This window comes from Pinus tabuliformis, chromosome J (genome assembly GCF_031772625.1).
Source record: "Pinus tabuliformis cultivar Carrire ecotype Pingquan chromosome J, CPIR1, whole genome shotgun sequence".
Classification (NCBI taxonomy): domain Eukaryota; kingdom Viridiplantae; phylum Streptophyta; class Pinopsida; order Pinales; family Pinaceae; genus Pinus; species Pinus tabuliformis.
This window is the reverse complement of record NC_142295.1, coordinates 85,750,201-85,756,200: the sequence shown is the minus strand read 5'-3', so window position 1 is coordinate 85,756,200 and position 6,000 is coordinate 85,750,201.

Sequence of the window (6,000 nt, the reverse complement as noted above, 5' to 3'; positions counted from 1 at the left end):
ATTGCACGTGATGAAATTGAATCCCTCACGACTCATGTTAGATCTGTATTTAAGATGGATCTATGTTGATTATAACAATATTTTGTATAATGATGATTAATATCAACTAAGGCTTATATGATTTATTAAACCTTAAAAATGTAAGTGATCAGTTATATTTTTTTAACATTTTATTTCTATGTTAAAAAAAGTAGAGAAACTTTCTCATATCACCATACTTTTGCCAACTTAAAATAAGATGACAAATATTGAAGATTAAATTAAATGTGAATATAAGATGAACAATTTATGAGTGATTTTCATCTTCAACCTTCTTAAGGTCACAAACATAATTAACACTTTCATCTTATGACGTTTTAGAAATTAACAATTTAGTCATTTTTCTAATTATAGTATATTCATTTAATTTTAATAAATAACACACACACACACACACACACACACATATATATATTTTGTTAAGCTTGGTAGATCCTCTTGTTTCATTAATTATAAAGCAAATTTACACCACATAAATTGGCTAGGTGGCCTCAACTTGCCCAGTGGGAACCAAGTCTGTTGGCCATCTATTTGCATTGTATGCCATCCAGAAACAAAAAAAATTCAGTCTTTCTATCCAAGCTATATAAGTCTCATATTCTTGTCCATACTCTAGAGATCTACATACATATATATTTGCATAAGGAAATGTAAAATCTATCCACATATATAAACAAAACCATAAAAGTAGACTAGCTAGTCATGTTGCTTAGCAGAAGCGGATTCCACAGGCGCTGGATCTTTGACATTCGTCCCCGACATCTCGGTTTGGACCAGGATACAAGGCAGGTGCCTTTCAATTCGGCCAAGTCGAATATCTTATTTGTGCAATTGGAACTGCACCTTCTGGTTGATGAAAAGCCTCACCCAGCAGGCTTTTCATCAACTAGTACAGGTAGATGGTTTGCTTGAATTGAGTGATTCCGACCCTCGTTGTTATGTACCTAGGGGGGATAATATGGGGTACCAAGGGAGGTATCCAAGGTAATAATGGGATGGGTCATAGTAATAAATAAGGTGGTTAACCCATGTCATGTAACTTGGGACCACAAGTAGTTAATAATAATGTAAGGGGCCCATGGTATTAGTTGATGGTATAAGGAAACCATGGTAATGGTACATGGTATTGTATGTATGAGGCCTATATAAAGGCTAGAGACTCCACATGGAGGATATGAAGATGAAGAGAAGTATTCTTGTATGAACAGGCATATGGCTTGTGGAGTGTTCTCCTTCTTTAAGGAGTGAATGTATGGTGTTGCCCTACCATAAGGGTTTGATCAATAAAGAATCATTTCATATTATCTTTGGGTTTATTTGCATTATCTTGTATTTTTCTATCTGATCTATAATATTCTGGGTTAGATCTACAACAAGTGGTATCAGAGCACTTTCTTGGGCAAACCGTGGAGATTTTTTTTTTTTCATTTTTGCAGGGATTTTTTGGGTGGCGAATTTGCTGATCAGATCTGTACGTTTTGGTGTAATATCTATAGAATCTAATTGCATATCTGTATTCCTTGTGAAAAAATAGCCGATTTCAAAAAAAAAAATTGGTTGAATCGGAGTCCGGATGAAGGAGATATCGCTGATCTAAAAATCAGTGGGGTTGCAGACAATTTTCAGGGCAGCGATTTTGCGGCGCAGATCTAGACGTCTTGGTACAAGATCTACAAAATTTAATTGCAGATCTGGATTCTTTGGGAAAAAATACCCAACTTCAAAAAAAAATCAGTCGAATCGGAGTCCGGATGAGGGAGATATCGCTGATTTAAAATCAGCTCTTTTTGCAGAAATTTTGGGTGACGCCGGGAGAGTAGCAGCGCAGATCTGAAATTCCAGTGTCTGAATCAGGATTTCTATCACATGGGCAGATGCAGAATGGTTGTTCCATTTCTAAAAACATGTTATAATAGAGATTCTGAGCAATATTGACGAAACTGTGACATTTTCACATTTTCGCCAAGTAAGTGAATTTTTTCCAAACCATTCATGGCTTCTAGCAAGGTTCTATACTTTACTGGAAAAGATGATGGTCCTACTATTGAAGAATACATAAAACAACATAAGTGGGTATGGAAAAACATTGGGAGGGATTATTGCCAGAGGGGTTTCAAAGATGAGGCTTACAAATGGTGTCTCTCACTTGATGACAAACAGTTGACCAAACTCTCAAATGCAGAATTTGAAAAAGTCCTTTTAGACAAATGGTCTCGTGCTAGAAAAAAGGAGAATGAGACACATAAGGGTTTAATTTCTACGGGTGTCTCCTTATTGCAGGTTCATGGATCGATTCAGAAGGAGAAAATCGTTGTGACTATAAACCCTAGTTGCAAGCAAAATCTTATAAGTGTTAATTTGGCAAAAAGATTGCAAGTTCCAGCAAAACACATTGAAACGGCACAAGTTGATAATGAGGATGTTCAAGTGTATAAGGATTTGAAGATTTCTATGGATAAATATGTGTTGCATGGTGATTTTTATGCTTCAGAGATGGATAATATGGATGTTGTGTTGGGATATCCTTGGATGGAATCCGTGGGTACTATCAATATTAATGTGCAAAAGAAATTCCTAAAGCTATGGTATAAAAAGAAGAAAATTACATTACAGGATATTTCCATCCATAAACAGGTAGAGCACATGGAGGTTGAAGCAGAAGATGTTCAAGGGACTGACATATCAGATGATGAGCCGTTGATGATCGACAATCAAACACAAACAGAGGCTGCAGAAGAAAAGGTTACAGGTGATGATACATCAGAGGAGGGCTCAGTGGTTGAAGTCATATTGAAAAAGAAGACACCACAACAGGCACCACAGCAGGGTGAAGTCAAGCAAAAGCCATCGTGGGTTAAAACTTCAACATATCATCACCCACATCACCCCACAAGGCAACCATCATGGAAACCAAGTAGTCACATGATGGATAGAAAGGAGAGACGATCCACCTACTACACATCAACACAGAAGAGCTGCCACGGTCAACTTCCATCTCAAGCGAGCGAGGCACCAGTGAGATCGAGGGTTCACCTTTCTCTTGGATGGCTAGATGCACGTGCATGGTATCAGTGGACTACTCTCTTGAGTAGATCTTATTATTTATGTTCTTCCCATGTTTCGGGGACGAAACATGTTTAGGGGGGTGGAATGTTATGTACCTAGGGGGGATAATATGGGGTACCAAGGGAGGTACCCAAGGTAATAATGGGATGGGTCATAGTAATAAATAAGGTGGTTAACCCATGTCATGTAAGGGACCACAAGTAGTTAATAATAATGTAAGGGGCCCATGGTATTAGTTGATGGTATAAGGAAACCATGGTAATGGTACATGGTATTGTATGTATGAGGCCTATATAAAGGCTAGAGACTCCACATGGAGGATAGGAAGATGAAGAGAAGTATTCTTGTATGAACAGGCATATGGCTTGTGGAGTGTTCTCCTTCCTTAAGGAGTGAATGTATGGTGTTGCCCTACCTTAAGGGTTTGATCAATAAAGAATCATTTCATCTTATTTCTGGGTTTATTTGCTTGTCTTATGTTTTTATATCAGATCTATAATATTTCTGGGTTAGATCTACAACACTCGTGTTTCCAGGATCCAGGACAAGGGTTCTCTAATCCTCCATTTCTATGTCTGTCTCTGATGCAGGAGCATGAGGCTTGGAGGTAAAATCTTCAAATTTATTCCAAAAATACAAAAAAATCTACAAGCAAGGGAGTGGGATCATTTAGCCATCAATTTCCATGTTTTTCTAGTTTAGCATAGAATAGAATCTAGGGCTAAATCATGTTGTAATAAATGTTAAAATAAGTGTAGTGGAGGTTGTTGAGGAGAATACCTTGCTGAACTGATAGGATTAGTTAAGCATAGTGGAGGTTCTCGGGGAGGATGTTCCGCTGAACTGATAGTTACAATAAATTAACCTCTGTTTTAGGAACTGGTTGTTAACACGAACCAATACATATGTAAGTTTGATGCTATTGTAATGGGATTTTGACCGCATGCCTTTATCGCATATTTTTCAAAGGAAGAGGGGTTTTTTCTCTGTGTATTGGTCGATCCCGGAGGCGTGGTGACCTTCAAAAGCCTTTCTGTGCATCAGAACTGTATTTTCCTGTTAATTGGTATTTATGCGTGTATTGGTTTCATTACTTTTCTTCTGAGTCATAATAACAGTGATTTGGCCTTATTTTTTCCAGCTAACACTTTGGTTGAAGCAGTTGGGGTGGTTTTCCTTTACATTGACTGGCCCTGTTTTCCTTACATGCATTATTGCATTCCGCGGCGGAAACTCTGTTTTACACAGGAAAATCGTGAAAAGACTTAGTCGGAATGGAGTTCCAGATTTGAAATCTTATCATATCTTGCTTACCCATATTGGGTTCGAACCAATATCGCATCGCAGAACTATAGTGAAGAGGATCTAACCCTTCAAAGCGCTGAAGTCCGAAGTAGCGATACCTCAGACTCAAAATATTATAGGGAGGCTTCGATAGCTTATTGGGTTTGCGAGTGTTATCGCATTGCAAGTATCAATGGGGAGCGCTTAGTAGGGTGCATTGGAATCGGTAGCGATTGCCGATAGCCCACATGTTATCACATCAGAAGGTGTAATGTTGTGTTCCCGACCTTTGGGAACTGCCGATAGCAATTACGATAGTGTATTTAGTGTACTAATGTTTTCCTTTGAAAAGTCCGCCGATAGTGTAACTCTGTGTATGAATGCTTCCTTTGTAAAAGCCCGCCAATAGTGTATTTCATGTGAAATAGCATTACGGTAGTGAAACTCTGCCAATAGTGCATTTCTGTGTAAAACCACATTATGGTTGTGTGAGATCACTGATAGTGTATTTTGTAATTCCTATGGAATTATAGTTCCGATAGAGGAAAAGAGGCTCTATGAGATAAATTATGCCCGATAAACAAGGGTTGGGGTGATTAAGGGGGAAAGAGTGGTGATGTTGAAGCAAAAAGGGAATTTTTATGAATAGTCTGTCTAGAAATAGATGACTGATGCTCTAAGTCAGGAAGCAGAAGTAACTCCACCAGAATTAGAGGAAATTATATCAGGATTTGGGCGTTTGTCTATATCCCCTGCACCCAGGCCATCAGTATCACTCTCCTGCTTCCCTTCTTCTTCCCAATCCTCTAATAATTTGTGAATTTCCTCATTATTGCCTTCACAGTAGGCAACTGCCACTTCACTTATTAGCCTTTCAACAGATTTCCTGCCTCTGCATCCCTCAGACGTGCCCGGTTCCGTGTCCTTCCTGGTCGCTTGGGTCCTCCTTCCACGATAGCGGGTTTTTGCAGGACGTGCCATGGTTTTTCTGACCCAACCCTATTCATTGCAACAAACCGTAATCCAATTACAATTCAACATAATACGACAAGGAGATTTCACACAGGTGGTAGGATTACTGCGCACCAACCCGCCTTCCTCAGACCCTCCCTTTTTAGTTGCAGTGCTCAACCTTTCAGGGTCGTAGGTCAGTTCCTTGGAGGGGTTCGACCCACAACCAACACCAACAGTTACACTTCGCCTAAGACACCTCCTCTCAGCCTCAATTTGGTTTGTTTCTTCTCCTCGGTTCCAGGTTGGTAAACACCGCCACTTACCAACTCTCCACCAACCTTGGCTAGCATACCCTTTACCCTCTGCCCAGGACGCGAGAGGAGGACCCGACCCAATCATCCACCCATCCCTGAGCCCCATGACACCACCATCACCAATCTTCCTTCCATAGCCAATGCCACTCCCTTGCCAGACTTCCCGCCCGTAATTCTCAACCTTCTCCCTCATGCCGAGGTTGCTACCTACCTCTCTGCAGCTACACATGGACCTAAAGTAGAGGCTACCACCCAGAATGCAGGTGGGCTGGCCAACTCTACCCCCAAGGCTCATCTCCCTAGCTTTACCAGCAAGACTCCTATGAACTGCAAAACTAGGCCC